The sequence below is a fragment of the Camellia sinensis genome, chromosome 8 (genome assembly GCF_055761805.1).
Source record: "Camellia sinensis isolate YWXY chromosome 8, ASM5576180v1, whole genome shotgun sequence".
Classification (NCBI taxonomy): domain Eukaryota; kingdom Viridiplantae; phylum Streptophyta; class Magnoliopsida; order Ericales; family Theaceae; genus Camellia; species Camellia sinensis.
Genome location: NC_138968.1, coordinates 137,746,220 through 137,764,772, shown reverse-complemented (window position 1 = coordinate 137,764,772; position 18,553 = coordinate 137,746,220).

Sequence of the window (18,553 nt, the reverse complement as noted above, 5' to 3'; positions counted from 1 at the left end):
TAAGCCTTTCGTCAAGTGGCCAGCCAAACTAGGGGAAGCACAGAAGGACTACGATGAAAGATCACGGTGCACCTTCCATAAAGAAAAGGGACACCGCATTGAGAATTGCACGCCATTGAGACAACACCTGGAGGAATTGGTGGCAGCAGGACACTTGGATAAGTACATTGAAGGAGGGACGCAACTAGCCCCCCCAGGACCATAATAACCCCAATGGGATGCTAATCGACGCCCCACCTCAAGGCGTTATCAATGTGATACATGGGGTCTTTGAACCTGAGCATGTATGCAAGCTCAGAGGATCAATCAAAAAGGCTGAACACTTAAGAAAGGTGCTAAGTACCCAACCTGCCACCAAGAAGGGGAAGACAGAGGCAACAAACGTCATGTCTTTTTCGGATAAAGACTTGGAACGGATATATTGCCCTCACAATGATGCCCTGGTCGTCACTCTCCGAGTCAAGGATTTTGACGTCAAGCGGATTCTGATTGACCAGGGCAGTTCATGTGAAATCATGTACTACGAAACATTTAAACAACTGAAGCTACAAGACAAAGACTTGGCGCCTGCTGTATCACCTCTAATTGGATTCAACTCTATGCCAGAATGGCCCGTCAGTAAAATAATTCTTCCAGTCAAAACAGGAAGCGTGACGAAACAAGTGGAGTTCTGGGTATTAAAAGTCCCCTCCACTTACAACATCATCCTGGGCAGAACATGGCTGCATGCCATGCGATCGGTGGCGTCATCTACCACCAAGTAATGCAGTTCCCCAATGACATCGGCATAATTGAAGAAGTCTATGGAGATCAGATCATGTCGAAGCAATGCTTCGTCACAGTAAATGGCAGCCGCGCTGCCAAAGGATATGTTCATTTGGTGGAAGAACCAGAGAGTAATAAGCTATTCGCAGATGTTGGCAAAGCGGCGGATTAGAAAGCAGTGGAGGACTTGGTAGAGGTAAAAATAGATGAAAAGAACCCGGATAAGTTCTTTTTGCTCGGTTCATTGCTGTCCAGCACTGAGAGATTAGAGGTCTTGGAATTCTTAACCTCTAACATCGAAGTGTTCACCTGGACACCGTACGACATGCCAGGCATTGATCTAAACTTCATCTGTCACCAACTCAATGTCCACCCATCCGCCAGACCAGTCATTCAGCGCACCCGCAGATCGGCACTTCACCATGCCGAAATAGTGGCAAAAGAAGTAGGTAACCTACTGAAGGCAGGAGCAATTAGAGAGGTGCACTACCCAAAATGGATCTCCAACACGGTAGTAGTGCCAAAGAAGAATAGCAAATGGCGTGTCTGCATCGACTACAAAACAGTCAACAAGGCGTGCCCAAAAGACAGCTTTCCTCTACCACGGATAGATCAACTGGTAGACCTAACGGCAGAGCACAACCGACTTAGCTTTCTGGATGCATACAGAGGCTACCACCAAATCACCATGCATGAACCAGACCAGGAGGTCACATCCTTTACGACTCCAAGGGGACTATACTGTTACAAGGTCATGCCTTTTGGCCTGAAGAACGCAGGGGCAACATTCCAGCGAATGGTCACCAAGATGTTTGAACCATTGTTAGGAAGAACGATGGAGGCTTACATCGACGACATGGTGGTCAAAAGCAAGGATGAAAATGACCATCTCAAGGACCTAGGAGAGATGTTTGATATCCTGAAGAAGCACAAGTTGCGCCTCAACGCATCTAAGTGTGCATTCGGTGTAGGATCTGGCAAATTCTTGGGCTTCCTTGTGACCAACCGGGGTATAGAAGCGGACCCCTCCCAGATCAAAGCAATTCAAGATCTGGAGCGACCAAACTCAGTAAAAGAAGTACAGCATCTCACCGGCATGGCGGCTGCGCTCAATCGGTTCATAAGCCGATCATCAGACAGACTACGACCATTCTTTCAAGCTTTAAAAGCCAAGTTCGAATGGGACGAAGAATGCGACCAAGCACTGGAAAGCCTGAAACAATACATGTCCTCTCCACCATTACTGGTCACCCCAATACCAGGAGAAGAACTCTTCCTATACCTTGCTGTCTCTCAGCACGCAATTAGCGCAGTGTTGGTCCGCGCAGAAGGAATTCAACATCTGCCCATCTATTATGTCAGCAAGACATTACTGGGAGCCGAAACAAGGTACCTGCCATTGGAAAAACTTGCATTGGCCTTAATGATGGCCTCCAGGAAATTGGCACACTACTTTCACGCCCACACCATAGTTGTCCTCACAGCTTTTCCACTAAAAGCTTTGTTTGAGAGGGCGAACTTTTCTGGGTGAATTTTGAAGTAGGCAGTAGAGCTGGGACAATTCGACGTCAAGTTCCAACCTAGAACCGCAGTAAAGGCCCAATCTTTGGTAGACTTCGTGTAACAACCCTTATCCTGTTTACCGATTAATGACTGATTGATTACCGATAACCATCGATTACCGTTAAACTGAATTGATTATGACTGATAATTGAACTGATTAAAAATACTGAACTGACTGACTGAAAACTGGAACTGAATTGACTGAGTATGTACGTTTGAATTGCATTCTATCTGTCGATTGTTTATTTGATCTGTTCGTATTTTAGTGTTTAAACTGCTAATTGAAGGCCTTATCGGTGGCCGAATCTGGAATTGATTAATGTTTTATGATCGTCATAATTAATGTGATTTTATAGTAAAGTTATCTGAAAAATGATTAGGTATGATTAAATTAGATTAAAACGAGTTAATTGCAAAGTTTGCCGTAATTACCAACTTGCCACTAAGTGGGCCACTATATCACACACACCTTTGAGCCTTGTATACACTCATACACTTGAATCAAAAACCATTTCCTCAGCCCTTTTCCTTACACTAGCCGACCAAGAGAGGAGATAGGAGAGAATTGAGCTCAACTTGAGAATTGCTTGCTAATTGAAGTGTGGATTGCTAGATTGAACCCCTAGACTTGCATTCAAGGACCTTAGGTATGAATTTCACCTTCTCATTCTTGTGTTTGAACTAATTCTTGCATGGTCCATGTTAAATTGTAGAGCTAAGTCATGTTTTAGTTCATACATGTTGATATAGAGCATAATTCATGCTTGCATGTGTTCTTGGTTGAATTTGGAGTTGAGTTCATGGCAAAATGGTGCATGCATGTCCATAATTTTGTAATGGTCCATGTTTTCAACTTGTTCTTGGATCAATTGGCTCCTTAGAGCATCAAATTGGAGCTTCACAATGGTTTGAATTCATGCATGTTTGCATGTTCATCTTGTTCTTGAAAAATGGTTTAAATTGAGTTTGAATTAAACACCCTTGGGCTTTGATTTCTTAAAATTGAGCTTTGAAACATGTTATTCTATGTGTTTATAAATGTTTTCCAGAAAATGGGCCCAAGAGGATAGGTTTTGATTCTTTTGAACTTGGTTTTTGGCTTGGAGGTGCAATCTGGAATTTCCAGATTTTGCATTTCCGCTCGAGCGGGGGAATCGCCGCTCGAGCGTGGAATCCGAGCATCCAGTATCTCTGCACTGTTTTACAGTCCGCTCGAGCGGAGGATTGGGCGCGCGAGCGGAGCCATGTCTCAAGCTCGAGCGGGCGTCGAGCGGGAAAGTTTACGCTCGAGCGTGTACCTTTGTTGCATGTCCGCTCGAGCGGGGAAACATGCGCTCGAGCGGGACTCTGTTTTTCTGAAAACTCCGAGACTGTTTTCTGATCACATCTTTGCATCCTCATCCCATTCTAGGCATTCTTAGACCTAGTTTAAGGCATCTTGTGGAGGATATAGATGTAGAGCACACCGAGGCATTAGGGATTAAATTATGATCTTTCCCAGCTGTGTAGCTTAGTGTGTGTTCAACCTGTGAACTGTGTAGGGTTGGCGACTGGGGAGACACGCTCTAGCATACTGTAGCCCAAACTCTGTGAGTAACAACTGTGTAAAGATATGTTCAAAATGATTATTTTCTGAACAATTGAACTGTACTGCTTTCTGAATCGTTACTGTTAATTGAATGAATGCATGTCCTCTATTCTGAACTGTATTGTGGCATCCTTAGCAACTACTGTTACTGACTGTTACTGTTACAGAGATCTCTGTCGGTTCCCTCGTGGAACCACTACTGTTTACTGATTGATGGCCATCAATACTGTTCGGTCTTTAAGACCTACTGTTTACTGCTATGCTAATGGATGTACCACATATGATTGAATAACTGTTCTGACTGAAATACTGATTTAATGGACTATTTTCATTACTGTAAGGACATTTCATTCATAACCCCTTTACGCATTATGTTATTCACTGGGCTTTAGCTCACTGTTTATATATATATGTAGGTGCTCAGCCACCAGATCGGAGCTAGGAGCGTGGGTTAGACTCCAGTTTTGTCAAGCCAGCCTTTGTGCCTCACTGCGAGGTTCCGAGTTGCCATGCTATGGCTTTGGGGTGTCTTGTTTTTCCCCCTTCTGTACCGTTTACTGTTCTGTATAGACTGAATGTTTACTGTACTGTTATCAAGGGATTAGGTCCCTGTACTGTGTGACTGTAAATTTTGTATAGACTGTACTGTTTGTATATGTGAATGCATGAAAAATCTTTTTGGCATACAGACTGACACAGCTCAATGGACATTATTCATTTACTGTATTGGCTTCCGCCAGGCCCTGTACTCTGTTTTACTATACTACTGTTCTGCAGGCCTTCGGTAATCTCAGATTACTGGCCGGTTACGGTGCTAAACCCATAGGGCCGGGTTTGGGTCGTGACACTTCGTCGCAGAATTTACTCCTGGAAGTCATCATATCTGCCCAGTCGACCTAACTGACACAACGGAACTAGGGATAGAAGATGACGCCGGAATAGCGCAATCCCTAGCAGAAGGTACTCAGTCAGACTCGAAGGCAGACCAGACTAAAGACAGCAAGGAAGAAACAAACCAAGCTTCAACAAACCAAGCTTCAACAAACCAAGACTCACCAACAAATAAAGACCTGGTTCAATCAGACAGCGAGGGGCAAACAGCAAGCATGGACCTTGAAGAAAACACCAGCAACGTTCTTGACCCCATGACGTCATCCGACTCCTCCACCTGCTGGAAGTTGTTCGTTGGTGAGATGTGGAAGCTCTTTGTGGATGGAGCATCCAACTGGCATGGTGCAGGGCTTGGCATAGTCCTCATCTCACCAAACGGCTTGGTTATGGAGCAAGCAATCAACCTTGGCTTCCCAGCATCAAACAACGAAGCGGAATATGAAGCACTTCTAGCAGGACTCAAATCAGCATACCATATGAAGGCCACCGAATTAATGGCTTACAGCGACTCACAGCTCGTGGTAAACCAAATTTCTGGCGACTATGAAGCAAAGGACGACAGGATGGCCAAGTACCAAGACTTGGTCAGAACAGAGATCAAGAAATTCGAAGTAGTAAGGATAGAGCAAATCGGCAGGGAGGAAAATAGTAGAGCGGTCTAACTAGCAGGTTTTGCCTCAATGGCAGATACATCCATCCCTCATCCATTGCTTATCGACTACTTACCAAGACCAAGCATCGAAGACCCAGAAGCAGAAGAAGTATGCTGCGCAGAACTAGGCCCCTCTTGGATGGATCCCATCATCCTGTTCTTAAAAGACGGCATCTTACCAGAAGAGAAAAAAGAAGCCAACAGAATAAGAGCGAAGTCGCAGCGATTTTGGCTTTTCCCATCTTTGGCATTATACAAAAAGTCATTCTCAGGACCTTACCTAAAGTGTGTTCACCCCAGCAAAGTGGAAGCATTCTTGTTTGAAATACACGAAGGGGTGTGCGGAAGCCATTAAGGAGAAAGATCGCTAGCTTACAGGGCCATTTCGCAAGGATACTGGTGGCCATACATGCAGGCAGATTCGGAGAAATATGTGAAGAGGTGCGAGAAATACCAGAAGTTCGCACATCAAACACATCAACCAGCTAGAGAACTCCTTCCATTGACTAGCCCATGGCCTTTCGCAATGTGGGGCTTGGACATAGTATGACCACTTCCTACAGTACCCGGAAACAGGAAGTTCTTTCTCGTAGCAACAGACTACTTCACAAAGTGGGTGGAAGTAGAAGCATTGGCATCAATCAAAGAAAAAGATGTGAAGAAGTTCGTTTGGTAGAATATCATCACTCGGTTTGGCATACCAAAAGCCCTAATCTCAGACAACGGCACTCAGTTCGACGACAGAATCTTCAGAGGCTTTTGTGAAGCGTACAAGATAGAGTTCTACAATTCTACACCGGCATATCCCCAAGCAAATGGTCAGGCAGAAGCATCAAATAAAGTCGTCTTGGATAGACTGAAGAAAAGGTTAGAGAAGGCAAAAGGCAAGTGGGCGGATGAACTTCCTCATGTTTTATGGGCTTACCGCACCACACCTCGACGACCAACAAAAGAGACACCATTCTCCTTAGCCTACGAAATGGAAGCAGTAATCCCACTGGAAGTTGGCCTCCCCACAATTCGAAGCGAAAATTTCGATCCAGACTTGAATGGAGAAGCCATAGCATTAGAACTCGACCTTATCGAAGAAAGAAGAGAAAGAGCACTGGTTCACATTGCCTCATACCAACAAGAGTTATCCAGAAAATACAACAAAACGGTGCATCCAAGACAATTCAAGATTGGAGATTGGGTACTGTGCAAAGTGATGGGAAACACCTTGATACCAGGAGATGGCAAGTTAGGGCCAAACTGGGAAGGTCCTTATAAAGTGGTTGGGTTAGCAGGCAAAGGGGCATACCACCTAGAAGACAAGGACGGCAAAGCAATCCCTAGGCCATGGAACACGGCCAATCTCAAGTTATTTTATTTTTAGCATTCTTTTTTTCAAACATGTATAATTTCTTTTCCCTCAATAAAAACAATCGATTCTTTTCAGCATAAGTTGTTCTCTGTAAAAGTTAGCTTTAGTAAAGTTTAGGTACATTGCAAACATTATTCTAAGTTGGCTGGAAACCTAACTTAGAGGTTGGCTGGATTAAACCAACTCTTTGTACTCTTCAGCCGAAGTAAGGGTATGGCTGAAGAATGGTTGGCTGGATTAAACCAACTCTTTGTACTCTTCAGCCGAAGTAAGGGTATGGCTGAAGAGTGGTTGGCTGGATTCAACCAACACCCTTCCTAAGCCCAGGATAAGGATCCAGGCTGCAGGACGTTTGGTCGGAATAACCAAACATTATTCTAAGTTGGCTGGAAAACTAACTTAGAGGTTGGCTGGATTAAACCAACTCTTTGTACTCTTCGGCCGAAGTAAGGGTACGGCTGAAGAATGGTTGGCTGAATTAAACCAACTCTTTGTACTCTTCAGCTGAAGTAAGGGTATGGCTGAAGAGTGGTTGGCTGGATTCAACCAACACCCTTCCTAAGCCCAGGATAAGGATCCAGGTTGCAGGACGTTTGGTCAGAATAACCAAACATTATTCTAAGTTGGCTGGAAAACTAACTTAGAGGTTGGCTGGATTAAACCAACTCTTTGTACTCTTCAGTCGAAGTAAGGGTATGGCTGAAAAGTGGTTGGCTGGATTAAACCAACTCTTTGTACTCTTCAGCCGAAGTAAGGGTATGGCTGCAGAGTGGTTGGATGGATTAAACCAACTCTTTGTACTCTTTAGCCGAAGTAAGGGTATGGCTGAAGAATAGTTGGCTGGATTAAACCAACTCTTTGTACTCTTCAGCCGAAGTAAGGGTATGGCTGAAGAGTGGTTGGCTGGATTAAACCAACTCTGAGTACTCCTTAGCCGAAGTAATTATGTCGGCTAAGGAGTGGTTGGCTGGTAAGCATAGTTAGTTTGAGCAGCAAAAACCGAGATAAAAGTTGGAAGTAAAAAGATCGTCGAAAAATCATAACAAGTACAAACATACAGATCAACTGAAATAAGAGTTCATGAAAATTTTCATTCATTAGGAAGCAAATACAAAGGAGGGGCCGTAGCCCGGTTACAAGAGTAAAAAAGTAGCAAAAAAGAAAAAGTACAAAATCAAGAGAAAAGGTCTTCAATTTCGGCATCAATGTCAACTTGAACGCCGGTTGCAGATGGAAGATCCGCCTCAGTAGCAACTGGCAAAACGATATCAGTCGATGGCTCAACAGTCAGGTCTTCCACCGTTGCCTCCAACCGAGCCGATTGATCGTTGACTTGCGCGTTGACTACCGGAATAACAGTTTGTTCGTTTTCATCATCTGAATCATCTGAATCCTGCAAAAATTGCTTTTGGACCGAAGCAACATATTCCGCCAGTGAGGTCGGAATGAAATACTGAGGAGCATTATAGACCTCGGTTTCGGACCCACAACCGAGCTGCTCCACAGCACTTCTCCAGCCGCACTTGAAGAATAAATCCTTTGCCCCCTCGCATTGCGAAATATAGAGGCCCTCCGCCTCTTTGAAACCTGCGGCGTTGGCATCACCGACCTTCTTCTTCAAATCGGCTATTTCGGCGTCTTTTTTGCCTTTGAGTTTGGCCAACTCGCGCAAGTATTTATCCTTCACCGTTATTGCAATTTTTTGCTTCTCAGCTTCAGCCGAGCTAACAAGTCCGGTCAAGCGACCATTCTCGAACTGTAGCTCGGCTATCTGCTTTTTGGCTTGCCCAAGCTGTGCTGTCTTTGCCTCGGCTTCCGCCACTGCTTGTCTCGTTGTCTTGCGGAGCTCCAGCACCTTTTTATGTGCAATATTGTTCTTCTGAATGGCCTGCAAAAGAATAGTAACTCTCTTCAGCCGAACTGACAGTTGGAAAAAATTAGATAGAAAAGGGAGAGCCACTTACCAGGATCATTGATTTTGTAGAAGACCGGATGGCCTTCAGCTCGGTGTTTAGTTGCTTATTGTGGTGCTCCATATTCTTCGGAAGGCAAACAGTCTTGGCTAGATTGAAAGCCATCAAGTGATCCTTCTCAGCAACGACCGAATCAGACTCCTGGATATCTCGGTCGTGAAAAGTGAGAATTGGAGCCCATTTGGAGGAGTCAGCTTGGTCAGGTTGCTCCGGTTGAAGGATGGGTTGAGGACTTGGTGGTGGGATGGATTCGTCCTCATCCACAAGCTGTTGTTCGGTCGGGGTAGATCGGGCGCGCTTAGAGGGGCGTGATGAAGAAGGCTGTTGAGAAGGGAGGGCCACAACGACGGGCTGCGTTTGACTTGGTGGCGGTACTTCGGGTCTGTTAGTTTCGGTTAGAAGTGCCCTTACTCTGCTCTTTTTAGCCATTTCTTCTTCAGCAGTTAGTGAGATTAGTCTGATTTCGGGCAAGGTTGGGTCTGGTTCTGGGGCCTCCTCAAGAAGAAAGTCGGTCACTCTCGCTTTTCGGCGACCGCTGTATCTGTAAGTCGGCTCGAACTTTAACAGCTTAGCCCAACTACATTCTGGATACCGTAGTGCGGCGCGCAAAGTCGCTAGATTGGGGTAGCTGTATAAAGAATGAAGGTGGGCAGAATCTGCTAAAAAAGACAACTGTTAGTTCGGCTGAAAGATTGACAAACCGAAATATAAAATAGCAAGCAAGAAAACCGAAGTAAATTTGCCAGGTTCTCCTTTTTTCCAGTTTATACGTCGGCTAGGAATCTGGGCTTGATGATCCTCAAAATTCCCAGACACCCAGAAAAAATCGTCGTCGTTTAAGTCTTTATCCGGTGTATTCTTTATTATTTTCTCACGACGGCGGCGTATTCTCAGATAGTATACCCAGCCGTCTTCCTTTGAACCAATGGAGTATTGGTGAAAGATTTCGGCCAGACCAAGGTTGAGACCGGCTTGCCGGTTTAGTTCGGCTATTCCCATTATTATGCGGTATGAATTGGTGGATAGTTGGGTTGGGCATAGCCTAGTTTGCCTAAGAAACTCGCAAATTAAAGGTTGGACTGGAAATCGTAGTCCGGTTTCAATAATTGACAAAAGGGTGAAGGGGACAAAGCCTTCATTACCCCAAGGTATGACATCCTTTTCGGCTAAAATCAGGTGGACATCTTCAGGTATATTGTAGTCTTTTCTGAATTCGGCTAGGCCACCCAGAGTGTCTACTAGATACCTATACTTCCCCATTTCTGGTATAATTTATGAATAAATTAAAGTTCGGTCCACAAGATTGTCTCAGTAGCTCGGTTGAGCACGCAGAGGAGTGCCTGGGCAACCTAAGTCTGCAAAGTAGAAAACAGAGGGGTTAAGCACAGATCATTGGACTGTGCTACAAAATAAAAGTACAAAAAATAGGAGCCCTACTTCGGCTATGTGGATGCTACAGGTTCTAACTCGGTTTCTGCAAGGTGATTTGTAGCTCGGTTTGAACAGGGCTTTGCCAGTTTGGGCTCGGCAAGCGTCTAGATATCTCGGTTAAGGAAACGGTTCTGTTTGACCGGTTGATCATCTAGGGGCAGCTTTCTGAGTTCCATCTAAAAAACTAGGAAAGCTGGTTTAGCCCCAAGGCCTAGATCGGTTGGAGTTCAGGTATCTCGGTATGCTAAGTGCGAACCTAGTTCGGTTGGTTACCTCGGCTAAGGTCTTTCAAGAAGTGGTTTGACTTATTCAAAGCTACTGTTGTAAACATAAGTGTTAGTCCGGTTGTATGCTGACTAGACTTTTACCTAGTTTAAAACAGTATCCTAGTTCGGTTGCATCGTGATTTTGGATCAAAAATCTGTTTTCTATAGGGTATTTCATATATTCATATGTTCTACTGTTAAGTCTTTTCCATAGAAGTACAATGCAAAGGAAAACAAAAAACGTATTTGCAGAAAACACAAAAAACAAAATGCATAGAACAAATACGAAAACAACCAGAGCAAGTAAGATGTATGATACTAACCAAATGAGGGAGCAAGAGCTGAAGATGGAAACAAAAAGCGGCAGTTCACGAGCTCTTTCAGAAAAAACGAAGAACAAGGAAGAACTCGAAGGAAAGGAAGAAGATAGATGGCAAAAGTGGAGGGACTCTGGCCTCAGGGTTTGTTTTTGTTTGAAAGCCCAAAAATTGGGCGGGACTGTTAAAAAAACACGAAGTACGAAGACGGTGTGACAGCCGTCCTCAGTCAATCAGAGCATGCCACGTGTGATTAGAATGGGAAGCGTTACTATCGCTGTGATTGAAGAGACGTTTTGACCGGACAGGCAGAGCCCGGAGTGAAATTAGCTCGGCTGGAAAGGCTAAAGGTTTTTTTTAACTCGGCTGGAAAGGCTTAAAAATTTTAGCTCGGCTGGTAAACAGGTAATCCCTATCATGCTGTGCAGATGGAATTAAGGGGCAATTGAGAGGGAAATTTATGTGAAAATTGGGCCGAGCTAGGTGATGGGCCGTTATGAGTCACAGTATAAAGGGCCGAAGTGAAATGGCCATATAAGATATTCCGGTCGTACGTTATTTTGGAGTTAGTCCGATCTTAAGGACATGAAGATAGACCGGTCCAGTAGGAGATCAAAGTTAGATCGGTCTAAAGGTTCCTCGGAATTAGACCGGTCTTAAAGTTACACCGGTCTCAAAATATTAGTTCGGTCTGACCGCACCATGGGTTGTGCATGAGGAGCCGCCTTAAGAGCAATAAAGGGAAGAATTAGTTCGGCTTACTCTTCGACTGTACATAAACATATTTACTTCGGTCATATTGGAGTTTGGCCATGATAGAACCATCTCACTTGGTTTAAGCAGTGAGGGGGGTGTTAAAGGATAAGCATTATCGTACAGGAGTATGAATCCTAGGAGGACTCTGCAGGGAGGAATAGAAGTCCTACTAGGATTGTGCCATACGAAACTTATAAAAGCTCACAAACATCACCTTGGGAGAGGTAACACACAACTTTGTTTTCTGAATTCACAGAGCTTTGTCTATTTGTCAAATTTGCTGACTTAGGCATCGGAGAGGTTTCCGGCACACACCCGCCGGCTAGCTCACGTTTGTGTTTTCAGGTGATAAGGCGACGTTGTACAGAGGAGCGCAGACTTGGTCAACAGGATTATACGAGAAGGTTTATTTCTTTCCCGTACATAAATCATAATCATTTTATTTTTCTCTTATAAAAATTAAAAAAGTCAAAAAGATCATCCCAAACGAAACTTTTTAATCTCAGACTAATAGTTAAAAAGTCAACAAATTAAGAAATAAACTCACATTCCAAATGAAGGTGTGTGAGTGATTTTTTTGACCACACTGCCCGCTTAGTAACCAGCTGGAGAGCACCGGCAGAATAGATGGCACCTGGCTGACTTGTAACAGAAAGAGAAGATTCCGGCGGTGGTTCGTCCACCCGGGGGCACTCCGACGATCAAGTCAGTATATCTCTCAAAGATAAATCAAGTGCTAAACTCACAAGCTTGAGCATCAAAAGCATAAAATTGCGTACCTTAGACCCACGGGGGTGCCTCTCTTTTATAGTTACCTCAATCCAAATCCCATTAGAAGCTTGACTTCTATGGATTCCTGTTCAGTACTTACTTTGGACTCCTCAAGAGATAAAGATAAACTCCTTAAGAGCTTTATCCTTATCTTGGCTAAGTCTCCTCTTCATTTTAGGACTCTTGTCCCTTATCTCTTATTCGATTATATCGGCTTCTGTTATCCTCGGAGATAACCTCGGCTTGATCGAGATCACCTCGACGTTATGACCCTGACACGTGGCACCTCGGCTGACACGTCGGCGTCACCTTGTCACATGTCGGTACTCAAAAATATATCCCCACAACTGCCCCCTAGGTTCTATTACCTCGGCATTCTGAGGTGATGGAACCTATATCATTCCGTTTTTCCAGTACGTCGGTTTTCAGTATCTCAGCCGAGATCACTATTTTGGCCGACATGTCTTTGTTGAAGAACAAGAACTTCAAGAACCCTTTCACGCATATGAGCTGTCATATACCATAATTCAACCGTTTTTAACCACGTGTTTCCTTCTTATTGGTTCATACCTATGACGCGCCCATAAGCCGTCTCTCTTTTACGCACGCCGTCTGACGCATACGTTCTTCCAGGCGTATTGATTACTTTTTGCTGCCGTTTTCATTTTTAACAAAACACCTCTTCGATTTTTCCCTTTCACTTTATTCTTGTTTCTGGAAAACTTTTTCTCTCTCTAACTTTCTCTTCTCGAGTCCGCCATTGTTCAAGCTTCCTTGCTCTGAAACTTATTCCGTTCACCCCTTCCCGCGTGTTTTGCACCATTTCGTTGCCTCCACGACCGTCGTCTGGCTTCGGCGATCTTTACACCGGCTTCATATTTTCTGGTAAGCAACTATTTTCTTCTTTTTCCAGTTCTTGATATTTTCTGGAATTTCTTGTTATTACTGCCTTGCTCAAACATTTAATTTGCGAATCATTCATCTGAATACGTTGATTTTACTTTTTGCTTATGCCTTGAATACATGTACTATTCATAGTTTTCTTGTACGTCTTGCCACTGTTCTTGGTCTTTAACCCTTTGTATTCTTCATGTTTTTAATAGTCCATCTCTGTTCTTGATTCTGAAACTTCGCCTTTGTTTTCTGTTTTTTTTGCGTCTTTTCCAGATCTGTGCCTTTGATCTTCATCTCCATAGTTTTAGGTTTGGGATTTGTCTGTAGAACCCATAATCTAGGGCAAAACTGAAACATCCCTTACAAATTTCTGCACCAGCTTAAACTTGGATTTTTTGCCGAGGTCCCAATAACCCTTTTTGAAACATCTTCTTTCTGAAATCTAATACCTTTAGTTATCTCGATATCATGGGTATGTGGAAACATCGGGCAGACACCCCTTCTAAGCTAGACTTTTTTAGGCAAGAGTTTGAAATCCCAGCCGATGTCAATCTGAGGTTAGCTGGGGATGATGACTCCATCATGCCTACTGATCATTCCATGCCCTTCCCTGTAGTTGCCTTTATTGAGTGTGGACTTCGGTTTCCACTTGACCATTTTTTCCATCAAATCCTTCATTTCTATAAATTGAACCCAATGCAACTCACCATCAATTCTTACCGAGTTATTACTGATACCATAACTTTAGTAAAACAAGAGAATGCCACGATTACACTTGCCGACTTCTAATACTATTATACCATGTGTCGCCTTAGAAAAGACATGGACTATGTCTATTACCTTAAGCCGAGATCCACCGAATATAAAATCATAGCCGACCTCCCAGACTCTAACAAGGGAGCTGGAGACGATTACTTCATTGTCTCGGGCAATTGGGAGTTTCAGCCAAACGACAACCTCCATATTTATCCCTTAAGCCGCACTGTTTTGGGGGAAGGAGCTGGTACGGGCCACTCTTCATAAGTTTCTTTTTATCTTCTTGCATAAAGTTTTCAATATTCTTGTTCTAATGTCTGTGCTGTTTTTATCTTTTGCAGTTCTTCCTCAACCTCCAAAAAATTTTCGCCAATCCTTCTATCCCAGCAAGGATTTGAAAAAACTTATGAACTTGCTAATTCACATACGAAAGGCGCCTCTGCTCCTCAACTTTATTCCAACATACAGGTCCGCTTTGCCCGACGTTCCTAAGAGGAAGAAAAAAAGCCTTTTTCCACCATCTGCCACAACGCCACAGACCGCATCCATATCTCGGACAGACCAGGGGTCGACCTCTGATCCAGCCGAGCAACCATCAACTTCAGCTCCATACTTGGTTCCAATATCACAGCGCCGCTGCCGACGCCGAACAGTTTCTGCTGCCGAGATGGGTCGCCCAAAACTAGTTGCAAAAGATCTTCTAGCCAACATTCCATTATCTGTTGACGATCAACCAGCACAAACCCTTCCTCCATCGAAGCCGAAAAGAGTAAAAAAAGCTCAGCCAAAGGCTAAAGTTACTCAAATTGAGTCTGAGGACGCCCTGCCAATCTCCAAGTTGGCTGAGAGCGACTAGTCTCAACTTTCTGTTGGGAAGAGGCGCTCCAAAGCCCAACCATCCGAATCGCCAAAATCAAAGAAGCCGAGGTCATTTTCCGCAACGACCTCGGGGTCTAAGAAGCCTGCTGCCCCCTGGGCCCCTGAAATAACCTTGGAAGATAAGCCAGTCATGGCTAATGATAGCGCCGAGGATATCAATGTCGGCGTTGCGCTTAGCACTGCTCTGTTTCTGCCAGGGGATCTGAAGCAAAACGCCGGCTTCAGCGAGTACGAGAACTATGCCTTGATGCTTCAGCGTTCTGTCCAAGTATGTGTCTTTTATCTGGCACTTTTTTATTTCATACTTAGAAAATTTTCTAATAACTTTCGCTCTGTTTACTTTCAGGCCATTCAGTATGCTCATTCCTTTTCAATTCAGTCTTTTGAAAATCGGGAGAAGTTGGCCGAGATGAAGAAAGAGTTCTCTTCTCTTCAAAAGACCAACAAAGGTCTTCAATCAAAGATGAAAAAATTGGAGGACCAAGCCGAGGCTGCAATCAAAGCTCAGACCAATGCCGAAGAGAAGGCTGAGGCTGCTGAGGTTATTAGGAAAGTAGCTGAGTCTCAGAAGAGAGATGTTGAGGAAAAAATGGTCCAAGCCGAAAAGGAGCTTCAGCAGGCACTGGCCACCAAAGAAGCCGAAATAAAAGACGCCGACGAGAAGGCGTATGCCCAAGGCATGGCTGACGTCACAGATGCCTACGAACAACAGGTGAAGGAGGTATGCAACAAGGGTTTCACCCTTGGTTGGATGTCCCTTCTAAAGAAACTCAATGTCCCAGAGGACTCACCATCAAGGAAAGCTGATGCCATTCCTCTTCCATTCCCTCCAGCTCAACCTCCAAGTCAAGACGTCGGCGAATTTGAGTCTGAGGATGGTGATGAGGAAGAGGATGAGGCTTTGGTAAGAAAATCCAAAGATGCTGATAGGGCCAAGTCCCCTCTTCAGAATGAGCAAGTCTTAGACTTGACTCAGGATGAAGAAGGCGATGAGGTTAACAAAGACGCTGCTTATGAGAAGGAATCAGCCGATGCTACCCTTGCTGATAAGAACCTTGATGCCACTCTTGCAGAAATTGACGCTGAGGTCGCGGCGGATAAGGCTACTGAGATGTCTTCTCAACAATCATCTGATCTTCAAATTCAACCAACTGGTGGAGAGGAGTCTTAGCTTCATGTTTTTCTTTTGCTTATTTGTATTTTGTTTCTTCTTTATCTTTTGGAACAATGTAAACTTTTTGTATGGCCGATGTGCCCTTTTCTTGGTGAATGCTAATACAGCTTTTCTTTTCTAAATGCTTGCACTCTTGTCTTCTCTTCATTGCTTCTGCATGACTCTTTACTTAGAATACTCTGCATGTCTTTCATATACCTTTCCTTCTTTATATAAGCTTCTCGGGGTGACACACCTCGGATAGATAAACGTCTTGGTTTTAATCTTAACTTGTAAACTTTTAACAAGTGTTGAACATCGTACTGGTTTAACTTAACTTGTAAATTGTCCACAAATTTCAACAAGTGTTAAACAATGACTTCGGCTTAACTTCAACTTGTAAATTGTCCACAAATTTCAACAAGTGTTAAGCAATAATTTTGGTTTAACTTAACTTGTAAATTGTCCACAAATTTCAACAAGTGTTAAACAATGATTTTGGCTTAACTTCAACTTGTAAATTGTCCACAAGTTTCAACAAGTGTTAAGCAATAATTTCGGTTTAACTTAACTTACAAATTGTCCACAAATTTCAACAAGTGTTAAACAATGATTTCGGCTTAACTTCAACTTGTAAATTGTCCACAAATTTCAACAAGTGTTAAGCAATAATTTCAGTTTAACGTAACTTGTAAATTGTCCACAAATTTCAACAAGTGTTAAGCAATAATTTCGGTTTAACTTAACTTGCAAATTGTCCACAAATTTCAACAAGTATTAAATAATGATCTCGGTTTAACTTCAACTTGTAAATTGTCCATAAATTTCAACAAGTGCTAAACAATGATCTCGGTTTAACTTCAACTTGTAAATTGTCCACAAATTTCAATAAGTGTTAAACATCTTTGTCTTCTCTATGCCCCCTAATGTGAACCTGAGTTCCACTTGGGTTCTCATTATGCATGTATTCTAGAGACAATGTCAAGTTTTCTTGAAAAGAGAACAGAATCTTTATTTATTTATTTCGACGAATGGCAAAGGAACAAAGAAATTTTAATGATAGAAAAATTTCAAATTACAAGTGTTCCAAGGTCGTGGCAACTCTTCATTCTCATTATCTTCAAGTCGATATGCCCCATTACCCAGTACCGAGATGATTCTGTAGGGTCCTTCCCAGTTTGGGCCAAGCTTGCCCTCTTTGGGATCCTTCTTATTGCCGACGACTTTCCTCAGGACTAGGTCGCCGACTTGAAACTCTCTTGGATTGACTTTCTTGTCATAAGTTTTTGCAAGTTGCTGTTGGTATGCTGCAAGCTGGATTGCAGCTTTCTCTCTTCTTTCTTCTAAAAGATCCAGATCTCGGGCTAACAGTACATCATTAGTCCCGTTTTCAACCCCTGGGTTCTGATTCCTGGGATGCCGATCTCCAGCGGAATGACTACTTCTGTGCCATAAGCCATGGCGAAGGGGGATTCTCCTGTTGATCTTCTCGGCGTAGTCCGATATGTCCAGAGTACATTGGGCAATTCGTCTACCCATTTGCCTTTTGCTGCCTGCAGCCTCTTCTTTATTCCATCCAAAACTACTTTATTGGATGCTTCTGCTTGTCCATTGCTTTGTGGAAAGCTTGGGGTTGAAAAGTAGTTCTTGATCTTGAACTTTGCACAAAAGTTTTTGATTAGCTTGCTGTCAAATTGAGTTCTATTGTCTGCAACAATTGCTCTCGAAATTCCAAATCTGGTGATGATGTTTCTCCATATGAAGTTCTTGACATCCACATCTCGGATCTTGGTAAGAGGTTCTGTTTCTATCCATTTTGTGAAGTAATCTGTTGCTACCAGCAAGTACTTTCTTTGTCCAGTTGCTTGGGGTAATTGCCCAACGAGATCCATGCCCCATTGGGCAAATGGCCAAGGACTGGATACAGGGTTCAGGTCAGCAGCTGGCTGGTGTATCAAAGGTGCAAACCTTTGGCATTGTTCATACTTCTTCACGTAGGCTTCTGCATCTTTTTGCATGTAAGGCCACCAATACCCCTGGGTAATGGCCCTGTGAGCTAGTGATCTGCCCCCAGCGTGGCTTCCACAAATTCCTTCGTGGATTTCATACAAAAAATATTCAACCTGCAAAGGGTGTACGCACCTTAAAAGGGGTCCAGTGAAGGACCTTCTGTAAAGATGTCCTTCTATTGTCAGACTGAATCTTGCCGACTTCAATCTGATCTTGTGTGCCTCCTTACAGTTATCTGGTAGCTTTCCTTCTTTTAGGAATGCAACAATTGCGTCCATCCAGCTTGGTCCCATGTCTATGTACATTGCTTCATGCTCTGTGGTTACTGGTTCAATGCTTGGGCCTGACAGGTAGTCAATCATTATTGTCCTTGCTTTTCCAGGTTGTACTGCACTAGCTAGGTTAGCCAACGCATCGGCGTGGCTGTTGTCATCTCGGCTTACCTGAAGTAGTCGGCAGTTCTGAAATGAGGCTGACAGCCTGATGACTTCCTTTGCGTAGGCCGACATTCGTTCATCTCGGGCT